At 50.2% G+C, this 17,034-nt stretch overlaps 1 protein-coding gene across 1 annotated transcript in view; it reads right to left on the minus strand.

The window, feature by feature from the left end:
* The window catches only part of Maf (MAF bZIP transcription factor), a 312,899-nt gene that overhangs the window by 64,021 nt on the left and 231,844 nt on the right, over window positions 1–17,034 (minus strand). The window lies entirely within an intron of this gene.

Genomic DNA, 17,034 nt, shown 5'->3' on the forward strand with positions numbered 1-17,034 from the left:
TGCACACCAGTCACCTGGGAGCCCCACCCAGTTCAACCCAGCCTCTTGGACAAGGTCCAGGAGTTATTATTTTCTAAAAACCTTCACAGGTGAAATTCTAACGTGCAGCTGAGGTCACGACTGGATATCATTTGTAAGGTTCAGCTCAGAAGTGAAAAAGCAGGGCTCCTTGTTCAAAATTATAAAAATTTCAAGATAATAACAACAGGAGATTAAACGAGGGCCAGGTGGCCCTGCAAAGTGACACCTTGCCGGAGGCTGAGAACCCCTGGGTTTGCATGATCGTGTACTATTCCAGCCCTTCTTTGCCCGTAGAAGCTTTTGTGGCTGAGGAAAAAGCAGCTTATGGGGCTGGAAAGTTTGGGGAAGGGAGCAGCCATCTCTGGCCCAGCCCACACCCTCCTGGTTTCTGGGGATGGGCCTGTGTGCATAAAGCACGCATTTTGCTCTGTTCCGTGGGGCAGAAGCAGCCCTGTGTTCGAGGCCCTTTTCTTCCCTGGGGCTTTTATTTGTCCAGTGCCAGCATACAGACTCTAGGAGCCCTTTTGCCTAATCTGAGGAATGTAAGAAGCAAATATGTCCTCTGAAGGTCAGCTTCACTTGGGGGAGCGGTGAGGAGGGCAGCTCCGGGGGTGACTCCTCGCTCTCCTCCCTGGGTTAGGAAGCTGTGGAGTGGGGGGTGCAGGAGCCCTCACGTAAAGACCTGGCCAAGGTTCCTTCTTGGAGGGAAAGAGCCAGTGTCAAGATCATGTGACAGCGGGGGTGGGGGGTCTTGGGGGCTGAGCTCGGGTGGAAGTTGGGCAGAGGGGACATGAAGGGAGCTGGCACACCACTGGCTGGATCTTGCCGGTTTGGGGGAGCTTCCAGGGGACCCCTCAGAGTTTTCACACAGGGAGTAAGTGAAACTGTACCAGCACTCAACAAGCTCTGGCTTCGTCCTCAGTACAGTCGGACAGATACCCAGGGCCAGAGACCCAAAGGCAGGTGAGGGGACACAGTGTGATATGCGGAGCCTGAGTCCCCTGCCTCACCAACACGAACTCCCGGCACAGCAGCGGGGGGAGCAGCGGCCCCTGCCAGGACTCCCTGGCAGGAGCATGCGGCACTGAGGGGTGCCCTGGCTCTGCCCTCCTGCTGTGGACTCCAGAATGTCGAGCAAATATTTGACTTCTTTCTCCCTCCCCTGGCTGTCATTTTACACAGCCCTGTTTAGACTGGAGGCTGGTTAATGGGTGACCTTTGCCCTTTGGCTAAAAGCTGTGACCAGGAAATCCCACCTCCCATTAATGAGGGTTTTGTTCAGGATCCGGGAGCCCCTCGCACACAGCTTCTGCCCTACAAATGTATTGTCCCACCAGCTTAGAAGAAGAAAAAGGAGAAGAAAAACAAACAAAGACAAAGAAAAAAAAAAAGAAAGAAAAAACTTCCACTGTTGAATTAAAACAGCAACCTCCAGGCCCTAAGCAGGTTTCAGTCTCTATTAAGCCAACAAAAGGTCCTAAATGCCAGGCCAGGGGCACAAAGAGCCCGGAGGAAGGGGGACAAAGAAGGCAGAGGCAGAGGCCAAGGAGGAAGCTCAATTAACTGGTGGGTTTTTAAAGAGTTGTCTCTGGGGATCTGCCCCCACCCCTCGCCAAGGGTGGATGGGAGCTCTGTAGACCTAAAGCTGAGGCCCAGAAGGACCCACTTTGAGTCCAGCGTCCCACACAGGGATTTTATGACCCATAAGCACCTTGACCTTGGTTCTTCTTGTGCAAGGGTTCTTGCAGCCAGGTTCTGCACGGGCCAGCGCATTCAGGTCACGTGGTCCAAGTTGCTTGCCTCCTTTCCTACCTCTCTCTCCCGTGTGGACTCTGAATATGATTTTTAAAAGGTGGTTTTCCTTTGGTTCATGCTAAGCTGCTCTGACTCAGTGCCATCTCTCTCATCCTAAGATTTCTCACTCTTGGGAACCCGGGCGTCCTGATCCATGGTCCTCTGGGCTTGGATTGTCCATCTCCCATGGCTCCTTGTAGATGAGCCTACCAGGCCCTTCCTTCTCGGCACCCAGGATAACTCATGGCATGAAGGCTGTGTACCATGTCTGGTCATGGAGGCTTCACTACTAATAAATATTCAAATATTAATAAATATTAACACATGCGAGCTATCATTTGTACTAGGCATAATGTCTAATTGTTCCTAAGCCACATACGTGTATGCAATAAAAATTTAAAAAACAGATAACACATATTGACCGTTGACTACTTGTAAGTTAGTGATTTAAATCTTAAAGGAGGCTATCTCAAACCTTAAGATCATCCTATGAATTTTACGAGAGTTTTATGAGATCCCTTTTTTTTTGTTGTTTGTTTTTTGGAAGGAGTGGGCAGATGTGAGCAACGATTTGTATCTGATTTGTTCGTAAGAGACTATTAGGAAGGCTGTTGTCTTCCATGCCAACAAAATTTACTTTAAAAAATAAAACTACAGGGTCTATGGTAAGTTTTGATGAAATTCAAAGTGCTTGCACTTGGGTTTGCTTGTGGTCAACTCAAGAAATGGAGAAGGAAGGAAAAGAGCAAAGGGGACACAGGTAAGGACACAGGTAAGGACACAGGTAAGGAAGGGGCAGGAGGGGACAGAGTTGGTCCACTGAGAAAATCGCCTGCAGCTGCAGGAGGAGGCCCAGCACAGCATCTCCGCTGATGTAAGGAGCAAGCAGGGTGCTCCAGAGGTCTGTCCTGAACCTGACTGACTTGACCTGCTTTTCTGACTGCCCAGGGGACACCCCGGGGAGGACTGAGCTATGGGAAGAACCTGGGATGTGAATGCTCATCAGCCCACTCGGGGACATCAAGACCCAGGACAGTGAGATCACCCAGACAGCACCATGGTTTTGGGGATTACAGGTAATCCTCGGTGGTGTGAGTCAGGAGCTCAGCAGTGTCATTGACATTTAAGGGAGTGCAGGTTTTCCCAGTCAAGGGACTTCATCTTTATATGAAAAAGCTGGAGAAGGCCTAGGAGGGAAGGAGGGATGTCCAATTCCTGTCTCCTGGGAGGGCCCTGGGGAGAGGTGCCATTGTGGTGCTATGTGTGTGCACACATAATACTTATGCATGTATTTTAATTTTACCCATTCATTTAATTTTTGTGCATTTTATTATATATGCTCTACACTTGTATGTATATACACAACCACCACTGAACTCCTCCTGTGAGCCAGGTAAAATGGCTTTGCACACTTGGTCTTATTTAAGTCCCATGACGACCCTATGAAGTGGAAACTACACTCTTACTCCAATAATATGGGTGAGGAAACCGGCTCAAAGATGTCAAGTGACTTTAAAGATCTCACACACTCTAAGGACGCTGCCGAGAGTGAGAGATAGCTTGTCTTAAGTAACTCACTGGCTCTGCACCACTGTGTTTCTGCCTCACAGATCAGCACAGCCTGAGAGCCGAACTTAGATGGCCCAGGTCTTCCAGAGAACCCATCTCCTGCCTGTGTCCTTTATGTGCCCCCTGGGTGTACCTTCCTGCACCTGGCTGCCATGTTCGTCCAGGCCAGGGCTGGAATCGAGCCTCTGATACCAGCGGGAAGTGGTGGGGGCACACCATTGAGAATGACTTGGAACCTCATCATGGAGGGGCCTCCATGGAGGGGCTAGCAAGCTGGGGATGTGGCCACCCTGGGCTGCGTTCAGTCTGACTGCACCCCAGGCTGCTGGTTCTCTAGTTTCTAGTGAGCAATGGCCTCCTGGACTGTCTCCCTCTTGGAGAAAGCTTTCAAGTAACCCATGGGCCACAGGCTACTGAGAAAAGTGCTCAATGGGAAAATGACTCTCTTTTCTGTCATTGCATATTAATAACCTTGGGCCAGAAGCCTTAGAGCCGCATGCTCGCATCCAGTTGCCTAGTCTCAGGCCGTGCTGGGCTCTCCCCTTCCAGGAGAATGCGCTTCTCCCGATCGCTTCCCTCCATAAACTACCCACATTTGTTATTTCTTGCAGAAACTTTGGTAATGAATGTGGCCTCTATGTTTTCAGCTGTAAACAGCAGAAATCCCCCTTCGGGCGCTCGACTAGACCTTTTATCCATACTCAGGAAAAAGAATTGATTGATTTTGAAGTTAAATGTTGGCATCTGCTGTTATTCAAAACCAGGACCTTGGCTACAGTAATCCACCACGCTGTCAACGCTGCCACCAGTGTGCGGCAAATGAAGACAAGCTGTTGTCGGATGAGAAATGCAAAATAGTCAATCTGTTTGTCTGTTTAATGTAACTGGGAACATAAGCTGCAGAAAGTGGTACCATTCGGCACTGTCAGATGGGAGACACTCTCCAACAAACAAAAGCCTAATGACCCATTTTACTCCGCACTCCGAGTTGTTCCTAATGGTACTTTCCATATGCACTCAAACATGCTTTTATCTGAAACTGCAAATGGCAAGATTTCCCATCCAACACAAGCGTGTAATCTGTGTGTGTGTGTGTGTGTGTGTGTGTATGTGTGTGAGTTGGGGACGCCGGGCGGGCTGGGGAGGGGGGCGTCCCCTCCTCCCAGCACGTGGAGCGAGGCTGACGGCTTCTGCATCTCAGAGCATGGAGCATATTACAACAGCAGCTGACTCTCATCTTCCCTTTACACCTGTCATTGTACTGTATTAAAGGGAAAATCAAGTCATTAACCATGATAGATATGTTTTTAATAAGTAAGTGTTGTGCCTCACCAGGCGGATAAATAGCGGGGCTTAGCTAGCTTCAGAGCCTGGCATGGGATTACAGTGGGAAGTTAAAGGCACTGCCTACTTCTTCAAAGAATGTGCGATTGGGAAGCTCAGGGTACTCCACATTACCCAGGCTGCACCTCTTCAAGTCTGCTCCCTGCTGGGGCTGGACTCCAGCATGCATTTTAACTGGGGAGCTTTACGGTGTTTCCTGTGTCTCAGAGCTTTGTGTGCCTTGGAGACATCTGCCCTCCCCTAAAAGGATGTTGGCCAAACTCAGTACCTACCCATCTCTTCAAAAATGCATTTCTCACATCTGTAAATGTGTCGTGGCAAACGATGATGCCTACGAATTCTTTTAGGCCATCAGGAGTGTTGTGTTCAGAAGGATTCCGAGGTACAATAGAAAAGAGTGCTGCGATTGGTGATTAGACACCAACGTTATTTTTCTGATGCCACGGACCAATGTGTATTAAAAACCAATACTGAAGACAAATCAGGACAATCAGAACCTACTTCTTCATTTTAGGAACTATCAAAGACTCCTGTATTTTCACCAGAAAGTCAAATCCACTTAAGTTATGGCAAAATAAGGAAAAAATAAAAAAAGAAGTGTTCAGGGCTGATACACTCGGCTGAGAAGACTCATGGCAGAAGACTACGCCTGGCCCCAAACAGTATTTGGATACAGTCAGTGGAAATAAGGCAGAAGCATATGGTTTATATTTCCTCTATAAAGAAATGTGGGGGGAACCTTGTGGGACCCAAGATGCAATAACAAATACAGACACTTGACAAGGCTTGGCAGGCGAAGACAGAATATGTCTGTGTTTACCTGACAGTGCGACTGGAGTCCAGCCCACTGGGGAGCAATCCATTTGGTGGTGACCTGTCGCACCCTGGCAGAATGTCCTTGCAAGGACGTCAATGTCAGACTCGGAGGCAGTGCTCCCTCCCCTCCCAGGCGAGCAGCCCTCCAATGAGAAATGCTGATGCCGTAGTCAGACTAAGGATGGGCAGCTACGCAGCCTGGACCCTGGGCAAGCCTGTCTCGGATTACCATGCAACAACACGAGAAAGGAAGTGTCGGCTCCTGATTTTAATCTTCTCATTCTGGAGGCTTAAAAAAAAAAAAAAAACTAATTCTGACTTCTCTTTTGGGATGAGACCCTTTAAAATGATTTGTTTCACCCTTAGTTTTTGCTTTGTTTTTACCTATTTTGGTTTGTAGTCTTACTGTCAGGATATCAGCCTTTTTGATTCTTTAATTTGGGGACAAAAGGAACAAAGGAGCCAGTGAGAATCAGGCATGGAAGGGAGGTGTTTTTTTTTTTTTTTTGCAAGAGGATTATTATCCTGGGAACAAGGTTCAGAAACACCAAGCCCCATCACTGGCCACTGTGGGAGGTGGGGAGAAGACCCTCCCCCTCAACCATATATATTTTGTTTCAAAGCAAAAATGCCATTTAAAAACTAGGGGACCCAATGATGACTTCTGACTCCGAAACACCTTTGGGCAGGAAAACAAAAAAAGTTGATCCATGTGGGTTGTGGTGCCCCCGCCCCTCCCCCCGCCCATTTCTTTCCATGACAGATCAAAAGTCACATGAGTTGGGTTGCAGTGCAGCTGCTTGGATTATACTTGGCCTCTGAATAATAAATAGGGAGTTTCTAGAACCACCAGCTCATTAATGAGCACTAATTCAGAATGGATGGCACAATGTTCAGTAATTTAAGCAATGTGGACAATGAAGGTTCTCAACTCCGGTACAAAGAGCGGCCTACAGAAGCGTGTGGAATGAGTAATTACAGCTAATATCCATTTCGGCTTGTGTTAGAACGTCCAAAGAAACAAGGTCACAGCAACGGGCCGGGAGCGGGGCCTGGGGAGGGAGAGTCAGTGGGGCAGGTGAACTGTTTCTATGACTTGGGCTCAGCTATGAATAAGGTCCTGACAGCTCCCGCCAGGGCCCCAGCCACGGCCCTGGCCACAGAGCTGCATCTCCTAGGCGCTGAGCACATCCGCTCCCCCCCCCCCCGTCCCCCGAGTGCTCAGCCCAGGGGAGCCAGAAGGCAGTGGTAAGGCTTGCAGGGCCACCTCAACCTACTTCCAACCTCGATCTGCTGTTGGAACAGACGCAGAGCCAAGTTCTGGATGCGCTTTCCTTCCTGGGGCTCAGTGAGGGTGTGGCCCAGGGGTACATCCTCCTGGAAGATGCCCCTGTGTTATCTGTGAGTCTCTGCTGAGGGTCTGCAAGGCTGTTGGGGAAGGAGGTCTTGACGACTCCAAAGGTACCTGGGAGGGACCGCCTGGTGGAGTTGACACCCTCCTGGTGCCCCAGAGATAATACAGAAATTGGTTATGATTTGGGTCCCTGTGGATAAGGCAGCACTTTGAACCTGAGCTGTAATAGACAGGGTTCTGGTTGCAAGCAACAGAGATTGACTCTGGAAGATTTAAGCAGAAGGAGGAATTTACTGAAGAAGAAATGGGGGCTCCCAGGAAACTTGAAGAATGAGGCTGGGAAAACAGGGAGGAGGCAAGAGAGAAGGCAGACCAGTTCTGCAGCGGCCACCTTTGTGGCTCCTGGGACCACAGGATGCTTCCCTGCCACCATAGACCCTGGATCCAGTATAGACACCCAAGGTTCGGGGTGTCACCTGGGACTTTTTGGCTTCCCTGGCTACACTCAAAGTCCAGGGTTTTTGTATAGTTTTCTGATTGGTTGAGACCAGGCCACAAGCCCCCTAGTTTCCAAGGAAGGATGGAAAAGGCAACGTTGGCCTTTCTGGCTTCCATATTGGGAGGGAGTCTCCACCTCCTGAGGACTCATGGGGGTCAAAGGCAGGGCCACCAGCAGGGTCTGTCTAGTAGTCCCTGGGTGTGTACACAAGCCACCTGCCCATGCTACATCTGCTTCCTGTGGCAGAAAGGAGAGAATGAACTGCAGCCCTTACAGGCCTAGTGAATGATGGCAGTGGGCCTTTGGCCATCCTTTCTACACACACAGCAAGGAGTATGACCCAGTGGAGGGCACATGCACCAGGCAAGCCCCGATTCACGGCACTGCCTTGGGCCTCCTGGTAGAGATGGAGAGAAGGAGGCGGTTTCCAAGGTATATAAGATCTGATAAGATTTACTGATGAATTGGATATGTGGGGTAAAGGGGATGAAGGAATCCAAAGAGAGCCAATGGGTGAAGTCCTTGGCTCAGATCTTGTCACAGAGTAAGTGTCTGATACATATTAATTGCTGACATGATTGTCAACTGGGTCATCGTAAACATCATCATTTTCCTCTGGGTGATGGGCTGGCCCATCTTCCTAGCTCTGACTGTCCATATAAGGTAGGATTCAGGACTGGACTCAGACTGTCTGCCATTTGGTAGCTGTATTTCCCTGGGCAGGCAACTTAACCTCTCTGTGCCTCAACTTCCTCTCTGTAAAGTGGAGATGGTGAAAGTAGACACCTGACAGGGTTGTTTTGAGGACTGAACGGGTTACGTTATGACAAAGCACTGAGGGCCGTGTCTGGGACACCGCAGAGCCTCCGTGGGCACAGCCCGATGGCCTGGTTTTTTGCTGTTATTGTCATTTCTGACTCTGAACATCACTCACCCCCGACTCCTGTCATCTGAAGGCTCTTGTGAAGCAAATCTGGGATACCCTGATTCTCTTTTTCAACTTGAGAATCAAGAAGAGAAAGTGGCTCTCCCCTGTCCACACCGAGAGGAAACTGTCTCAAGTATCATGAACAGGAGCACTGCGGTACTTCTGGTGACTGTGGATAATCCTGTGGTTGAGACTTGGGTCACTCTGACCCAGACCAGCTGACCACGGGGCCAGCCCAGCCTCTTCCACACACTAAGTTTCTGGTGGGGTGCACACCCTCTGGGTGTGCCATAGGGAGATGGGGTCTGAGGAGTCTCAGGAATGGGGACAGATGGTCCTGAGAGCAAGACGCAGCCAGGTTCCCGGCTGTGAGGTTGCAGACTGGACTTCTGCTTCGGAGACTGGCTGGAAATAACACATCAGCACCTTTTTGGGTTATCCTTGGACAGTGCCGCTGTTGGAAACCGGAAGTGAAGGAACACACCCAGAGTCACCCCATGCCCCCAGAGGACAGGCTAGGCAGTTAGAAAATGGACAAGCCTCATGTTGCTCTTGACTTAAAACAAAAACAACAACTAAACAAAACAAAATCCACGATTAAACAGAAAACACCAAATGTGCCAGCGAGCGAGATAACCAGCTGCACCGAATTAGACTTTCTCCACCTGCTTGTACCTGTTTTTCTGGAATGAAGTCTAGGTGAATTCCTCAAACAAAGAGAGTCTAAAATAATTAGACTGTGGATTATGCTCGGACGACGATCACTGTGATGTGTCGGCAGATTGTAAGCTGACAAAGCGGCTGAACTTTATAGAAAGCCATTCCTAGAACCGGGACAACCCAGGGGACAGTTCCTCCGTGCCCAGCCCTGTGACTCACTGGTCCTTAGCCGGGGGTGGACACAGGACTTCACAAAAGCAGAGACACCATCTACTTTCCAAATCCATCCACCTCCCAGGAAGACACCCCTCCCACCCCGTGCCTCAGTTTCCCTGGTTTTAACATGGTGATGATAATAACAGACAAAACACCGGAGATGGTCAGGCCATGTCACATCTGTGGTGTCCCTGAGAACCCACAACCCCGCTGACCCAATCGATGGGGCTGTCTAGGCAATCAATACGGATCACTGCAGTCGAATTGACCCGACAAGGGTCCACATTGATCATTTAAGACACCTGGAATGATCAGATCAGCTGGGCCATGGTTCAGGGACTTTGGTCACTAGGGTCCTAGCTGAATGAGGACCCAGCCTTTTAAGAAGATGAGGTATTAACTTACAAGATCCCTTGGACTTCAGAGAAGCCTCGGGTGGTGGGACTTGGGCCTCCTGGAGCCACCTCTATCAGTTAGACCCCGTGACTGCAGGTGGTTAGATAACCTCCCTGGGCCTCCGTTTGCACCTCAGGAAAGTGGGGTGTGGGGATACTCGCCTCATGGAGTCCTGGGGACCAGGCAATGAGGTGAAGTACTGAAATACTTGGCATAAATCTAGGAAATTATAAGGGGGTCTAATAAAATTCGACTGCTATTTGGTATGATTTATTCTGAATAGGAATTTTCTCCCATGCAAAAGTGCGATTTCTGTTGGCATCTCGAGATACTGAAAAGACTTTTTGGTGTGTAGGGGGATCTAACCGAGGGCTTGTGCATGCTAGGCCTGTTCTCCACCTCTGAACTCTACCTACCTGAGCCCCTTGAAGCCCTATTAAGAGTCACTAGGTATGCATGTATAGATGCCTGTCTTTGGCAAGCGCATTCGTTAATCCTGAAAATAACGCTGAGTTTTAAAAGAGGCAACTGACACGGACTTGCTCCTGGGCACTGACCTGAGAACCAGTGGATCTAGAAAGAAAGCCAGTCCCCCTGCCGCCTGACTCCGTGTGCTTGCCTGAGCCCAGCTGGGAATGTGGGAGCTGGAAAACTCAGGGGTCCCACCTTGGGAGAGTTTAGGCATCCCCACCCCCCTGGGGAGATGAACCGTTTATAAAAGTTCCATCCTGTGAACAGGAGCCTGAACTGAAGTCTGCCGGGTGGTGCCCAGAAGGCAGGGCCGAGGGTGGCCCTGGGTGCAGACAGGGAGGTGGAGGTGTGGGCAGAGGCCTGGGCCGCATGGTTGGCATTGGGTCTGAGCTCTGGACGCTGAGGTGGGTTTCCATAAAACACAGCCAGAGGAAAGCTGAGGCCTAAGGAACAGGGCTTTGGTGGCAGGCGGTCTCCCGGCTCAGGCATGGGACGGCCTCACTGGGGACACCTTGAGTCTGAGCCAGCTGCTCCTAAGTGCCTTGTTATATAATTGCCTTTATGGGCTATTTGTAGAAGACTCACTTGAGGCTACCATTTTGTTGGGTTTGCAATTCTCTCTTCCTCCTCCCTCTCTCCTCCCCTCCCCCATCTTCATTTCTCCAGAAGTTCTGCTTTCCTTATAACCCCACTTCCTGTCTACTTCACAGTGAGCGGCCTGAGTGAGAACCTGCGTTTCCATATTCAAGTTGGTTTTTATCTGTAAACTGTTTTGCCCTAGATTTTGGCGCATTGCCTCCCATGATGGAGTACAAATATTTTATCTGGGTATACAATTCATTTTTAAAGGAGCCTCCAAACACCTGTCAAAAGCCAAAAGTGTGCCCCCTTTCATACAGACTGCATAGCAGCCAAGCCGTATCTCAGCCCCCAGTTCCTGTCCACCGAGGGAATGCCTGTCGACTTTGTTTAGAAGAACGCTCCCTGAGTTAAATTTCTGTCGTGAAATACCAGGTGGTCGTTAGCAGATCTCTCTCGCAGCCCTGCCTCTGACCTGGATGGGCCCCCTCCAACTACTGTAAGTGTGAGCCCACGTCTCTCTCCCGTAGGAGATTCTCACAACTCAACTCCTGGCTCTTGGAGAATGGAAAGAAAAACCTCAGTGGCTGCTTTAACGCCAAGGACTTAGAAAATTAACTAATAATGCAAATATGCAGAGGTTAATAGCCTGGTGACATTACTGTAACTTCCACCCTGGCGTAAAGGGCATTATCCATCACATGGCAAGCAGTGGTCAGTTAGCAGAACCTATGGATAAATGTCAAAAAAAGAATATGAGTCCCCAGAATTGGGAACTAATAAAACCTGGGGATTTCTAACCCCCTCTCCTCCTAGAATGGAACTGGGTGATAAGCAGTCACTTTGTATAGGTTCAGCCGCCCTTTTTTGCATATGGGGCCAACCCCTGCCCCCGGATGAGGGGAGCACAAAATGCTTCCATGTTCTCATTTTACAGAGGGGAGGGAAAAGTCAGTGAGAACCAACTAAGGGAAGAGTCATAAATTAGCAAAATCAAGCTCCTGAGATGCCTTTGGCTGAGGCCTTTTTGGGCAAAAGGAATCTAGAGAGAATCCTCCTGGTCAAGAACCAGGCTGATTGGAAACGCCCACTCTGCAGGAGCTGGTTGCCCACCCTCAGGAACTGCTGCCCTCACCTCTGGAGTTTGGATGGGTCCTCCCACTGCTGCCCCAGAGAGGTGGCCCGGCTCCCACCCAGTGGGCTGACACAAAGGCGTTGTGTTCGCCCTGTGACATTCAGCAAAGTGCTTCATTGTGCCTGGTCAGGAACTGGGCTCCCGTCCACTGTTGTCCATGCCCCCCCCCCCCACCGGGCAAATTCTCTTTGCCTCTGCTGCGGCTCTGGGCTCTCCCAGAGAAGGGTGGGGTGGGTATTATCTTTGGGAAATTGTAGATTCTCAGCTCCTGCTGCTAAAAGGAAAATTACTGCCCTGAGCAGCCCCTGGTTGTGTTCCAAACGAGTCTTGTCGCATTATTTAAACACTGAATTGCGATATTATTGAAGTTGGTTCCGAGTTGCTCTTGGCAGGGTCTGTGCGCCAGCAGGTGTGGAGCGTGAGGGCTTCACTGCTCCAGCAAACTGTCTTGGCGGGCGCTGCTGCTCCCACCCTGCAAAGTGCACACCCACACCCTCAGCCCAGGTTCCCCCTGGGGTGTCTCCTGGCTCCTCCTCCTGGATTTCTCCCTTGGTTCCTTACCTTTCTCAGTCTTCTCTCTGGGCTCCAAACGGCTTTCAGCTCAAGAAGAACAAAACATGCCTCTGTCCAGTGTCTGCTCCGACCTCTTTTGTTCCTGCCTGGGCCTTTTTCCCTCTAAACTCTCATGATTGTGCATCTTTTGGTCTCAAGAATGGCAATGCAGCTACCGGACTCCTGCTACTTCTTTTATGAAGTTGAAAGCAAGTGTCCCACAGTCTTTCTGTGACCTTTTGCAGGTGATGTGAGTGTTCCAGCACCGTTTGGAATGCCCAGGGTCTGGTGTGCAAATGGGCATCACGATTTTACCAAATCTGCCCCGGGGTGTTTTCTCCCCTCTTCTCTTTGTAGGCCAGGGCTTTCTCTCTGCACTTAGCCACCAGGCTCTGGGTGAGAGAGATGGGGCGCATTGGGCAGAGGGGCGCTCAGCCAGGACAGAGGCAGGCTGCCAATCCAGGTTGGACGAGAAGCGCCTCCATCTCTGCAGTCAGCTCTCAGCCCAGAAACTTCTGCGGTTTCGCTCCAGAGACTCAATTTAACAGCTTGAAGCTTTCCTCCCCCAGGTTTTCCGGGCCAGGGTTCTTGTCCAGGTGCCATGCCGGCGGGGCCAGGGCCACTGGGCTACAGACGCGTCCAGGAAGTGATCGGGGTTTCTGTGGGTGTAATGGAGACAGCCAGGGCATCTCTGGGACCAAGACAGGTCCACTGCCCTCTTGCCGAGTTCTCTGTGGGTAAGCTGGCAGCTGACCACTGGCCCAGGGAAGAGGGAAGAGCAGGGAAGAAAGTAGGAGTAAGAGCTGCCCATCAGAGCCTACCTCCCCACGGCCTGGGTGACCTTGAACAGCTCAGAAAAGTTTGAATATCATTTTCACCCCACTTTCTTTCCTATCTCTCCTTCTGTCCTCCTCCTCCTCCTCCTCTTCTTCTTCTTCTTCTCCTTCTTGAAAAAAATAATAATACTGGTGTTCATACAAATTAAAAAGGAAAATAAATATGTAAAGTAAAACTTCACCTTCCATCATGAGTCCAGTGATCCCTGTGTACATACACTACTTGTGGCCCATGGTTGCCCTTCTAGACTGTTCTACAGATTTGCAAAGCAGTGGATTATACCCGCACTGAAGGGCCCCGGCCAGCATAACATAAGACAATTCATGCCAAATCACATTGTTAACTCTCTTTTCTGGTGTCCGACTCTATTTTATCTTGCTAACCTTAACATGCGAGTTCTCCTGGGCTGGTTCGGGTGGTTGAGCCACAGTATCTCCCCCTCCCACCTCCCGTTGGCTTCTCGGTGCACACCAGTTCCAAAATGCTTGTTTGTATTTCATTTGAGTTTCCACAAACCCCAGCAGAAAGACTGAAATTTCTTCCTTCTGGACCTTCCCGTCTAAGGGCTTCACCGGGTACTCAGGACAGTCTCTAAAGGAAACATCTCAGTTATCAAGGTCAGGTGAACAGGCAATTATTCTGTAACCCAATGAGCCACTACCTTCCTATCTAATCACAGGACCTGTCTCCGTGCCTGTCTCCCCTCCCCGGGAAGAGAGCCTACCTTCCCTTATCTCACCTCCCATCTGTGATAAGGGTATTTGATGAGTCAGATTGTCTCTGTTACATATAAGACAGGCACCTCTGCAGTTTACTTATTCTACAACGGGGCAAGGGTCTGTTTTATGTTTGGCTGTTCAGGATCCTGAAGAGGCCTGAGAACATCTGTGTGCCGGCATCATCTGCCCAGAGGAGGAAGGAGGGTGGAGAGAGGAGGATTTGGGTGCAGCTAAAATACAGGCTTAGAGTGAGAGAGAGAGAGAAGAGAGACTGGCCACACAGAACCAAGTGACCCTGGGCACAACCAGAATTTTTGAGCCTCAGTGTTTTATTCTATAGAGGGGCAAGATAGAACCCATTTCACACGTTTGTTACGAAGACCGAATACAATTCAGTTGTTGGGAAGTGGTTAGTGTCACCTGGGACATGGGCACTTGTTAAGAGCTTGATAAAGGGACTCTTAACAAGGAAAGGGGAGGGAATAGCAACGTTTCCACTCAGTGACTCGACACGGGCCCCACACTGCAGGAAGGGGAAGCAAGTGTCTCTAGAACCAGAGTCCGAAGAGAAAGGCGGAGTGGAAGGGGGTGGGGGTCAAGGCTGAAGAACTGGACCCCCCCCCCCCCCGTGCTGGTGAGCTTCCTGGTGTCACTTCCCACAGCAAAAAGAATAAAAGGACTCTGTCAGAGCTCTGCAGCCTCCTCCCCATTATTTCCCTCTCGATCTCCTTTACTCTGGTTCCCACTACCCTGACTCTTTCACATCCGGGGCCAACTTGGTCTTCAGTTTTTCTTGACCCTTTGCTTTCAACATTACCTCATGCCTCAGGGAGGACTTCCACCTGCAGTCCCTTATCGCCCAACCTTGGGAACATTTCCCATTGGCTCCTTTTTTCTCCTATGGGCCCGGTTCACCTTAGTAGGAGTATAGGGGAGATAAGAGGATGGACTTCCTGAAGTGATTATGAGACCTAAATTTTTGCTACCAGAGGAGTATCTATTTGGTGAGTTAAGTCCTGAGCCAAACCAGGCATCATAGTAGCTGGCTCCCATGGAGGGCTACCAGAGCAAGGACTAGGAAGCCTGGGGGAATCTGGCCTGTCATGCTTTAGGACCTCAAGAAATGAGGTCCAATCGGAGGCCCAATTCTACCCACAATGCAACTCTCTGTCCACCTCTTTCCCTTCCCAGAAGACAGTGGGAATGAGCCTCACCTGGGAACCGGGGAAAATTTCCCCCATTTCCTCCTTGTAGGAACTAACTTTTGGAACAGAAAGGAGGACGAGGAATCACTTATTTCTACTCCTGGTCCCGGGCAGGACTGAGACAAGGAATTAACAGAGAAGCATTTGACATCAGCTACACGCTGTGCTGGAGCCCTGCGCCCGCAATATCAGTAATTTAATTTTTGCTCGTTCATTTCATAAGCGTGCATTGGTCACCTCCTGGGTGTGGGGCCCGTTCCAGGAGCTGAGGACGCAGGCCTGGGAGGACCACGTGGCAGCCCTCATGCAGCTCCTGCTCTAGAGGGAGGAGCCGGACAATGAATTCATAACCACGCAACCAGCCAGGAGGCCGTGAGCGCAGGGAGAAAAGTGGAGCCAGTCAGGGGCCGGGGGATTCGGGGGAGCAGTTGCAACGACTCTTATGTTAATTATGAAAATATTTTTCTATACTAACGGAAACTATTGGTTATAAAATCTGATTACAAAAATTCACCGCAAATACATTTTAGACTCTTAGCACTTCTACCCACTGGGAGTGTCGCTGAGCTGTGAACAGGTGCTACACGCTTATTAGACACTTAAAAACGCCTGCGATTCCTGCATCGACCTACTTTACAGATGGGCTGGGTCCAGCTGCTTTCCCTGGTTCAGGCCAGAGTGACAAGTGTAGGTTTCACATCTAGTTGTGTCTGAACCACATTGTTGGATCAACCCTGGTGAAGGCGCAGGGGATCTTTAACAGATGACAAAGGTGAGGGTCAGAGTTTGTTAGTAAGTAAGGACAGGAATTAGGACCTGGAGCAGTCGCACTCCACAGCCCGTGTTCCTTCCTCTCTACCACATCCCTTCTCGTTTGTGACACAAGCTGTGGGAGCCTTTCTGTAGGGTCTGGAGCATGCCCAGTGTCCCCATCCACTGCTTATGGGGGGCAAGGGGTCCCTGTTGCTCCTCAGGGACATTGGTGGCTGTATCTGCCATTCTGAAATCTTGCACAAGTTGCTGGTCTTGCAATGGGACCAGCTCATGCTCATAACTGAGAGTTGTCACCAAGGGGCATCACCTTGATATGCAAAGCATGGGTTTATTTTGGCGAAACAGGGCCCAGTGCTACCTCAGGGCGTGGGCGCTTGTCAGAACGTGACTCATCCTATAGCAAGCTTTTTCCATTCCCAGTTTGATAATGGAGACTCCTTTGAAGTTGCTAAGCCGGTGACCTTACTTAGCAAATGACCAAAACAGTGAAGATCGTACTGACAAGCTCACCACACTCCGTTTCCAGAGAACTTAAGAGCTTGCACAATGTTCTAGATGCATCTTTCCTCAGACCTGCGCTCACCCATAAATGGAGAAGGCAGCTGCCCACACAGCGCGGTCTGTGGGACACTGGCAAACCTTCCTGCCGCCTCCCTGACACGCACCTGCCGCAGAGCAGAAAGCTGCACCATTCGGGAGGCGACTTTTAATTCTCAAGCCTCACTTTCCTTTTCCTTTCCTGTCACACGTGATACCTGCTTTGAGCTGGTGAAGCAGCTTCTATCCGTGCAGCAGAGCCAAGCCCCACTGGAAGCTGCCCCAGTCCCTCCAACCTGAGAGCCACCTCTCCCAGCACGCCGAGAACTGTGTCCAGAGGAAACGGAAAGGCTTCTCAGGGATGGGGAGGAAATGAGGAGTCCAGAGTCTTGTAGGATGCTCGGGGGGCTTTATAGAGGATCTTGGAGACAAGGACAGAGACTCCAGGGAGTCTCACGCTCACCCTTCAGACAAGCTTTGTTATCTTTATCTAGCAAACGAGGGAGACTAAGGCTCAGAGAAATAAAAATGTTACACATATGATAGTGCACCAGGGCTTGGCATGTCCTGTGTTTAGGCTCATGGATCCTCCCTCCCTCCCTCCCTCCCTCCCTCCCTTCCTCCCTTC

The sequence above is a fragment of the Marmota flaviventris genome, chromosome 18 (genome assembly GCF_047511675.1).
Source record: "Marmota flaviventris isolate mMarFla1 chromosome 18, mMarFla1.hap1, whole genome shotgun sequence".
NCBI lineage: Eukaryota > Metazoa > Chordata > Mammalia > Rodentia > Sciuridae > Marmota > Marmota flaviventris.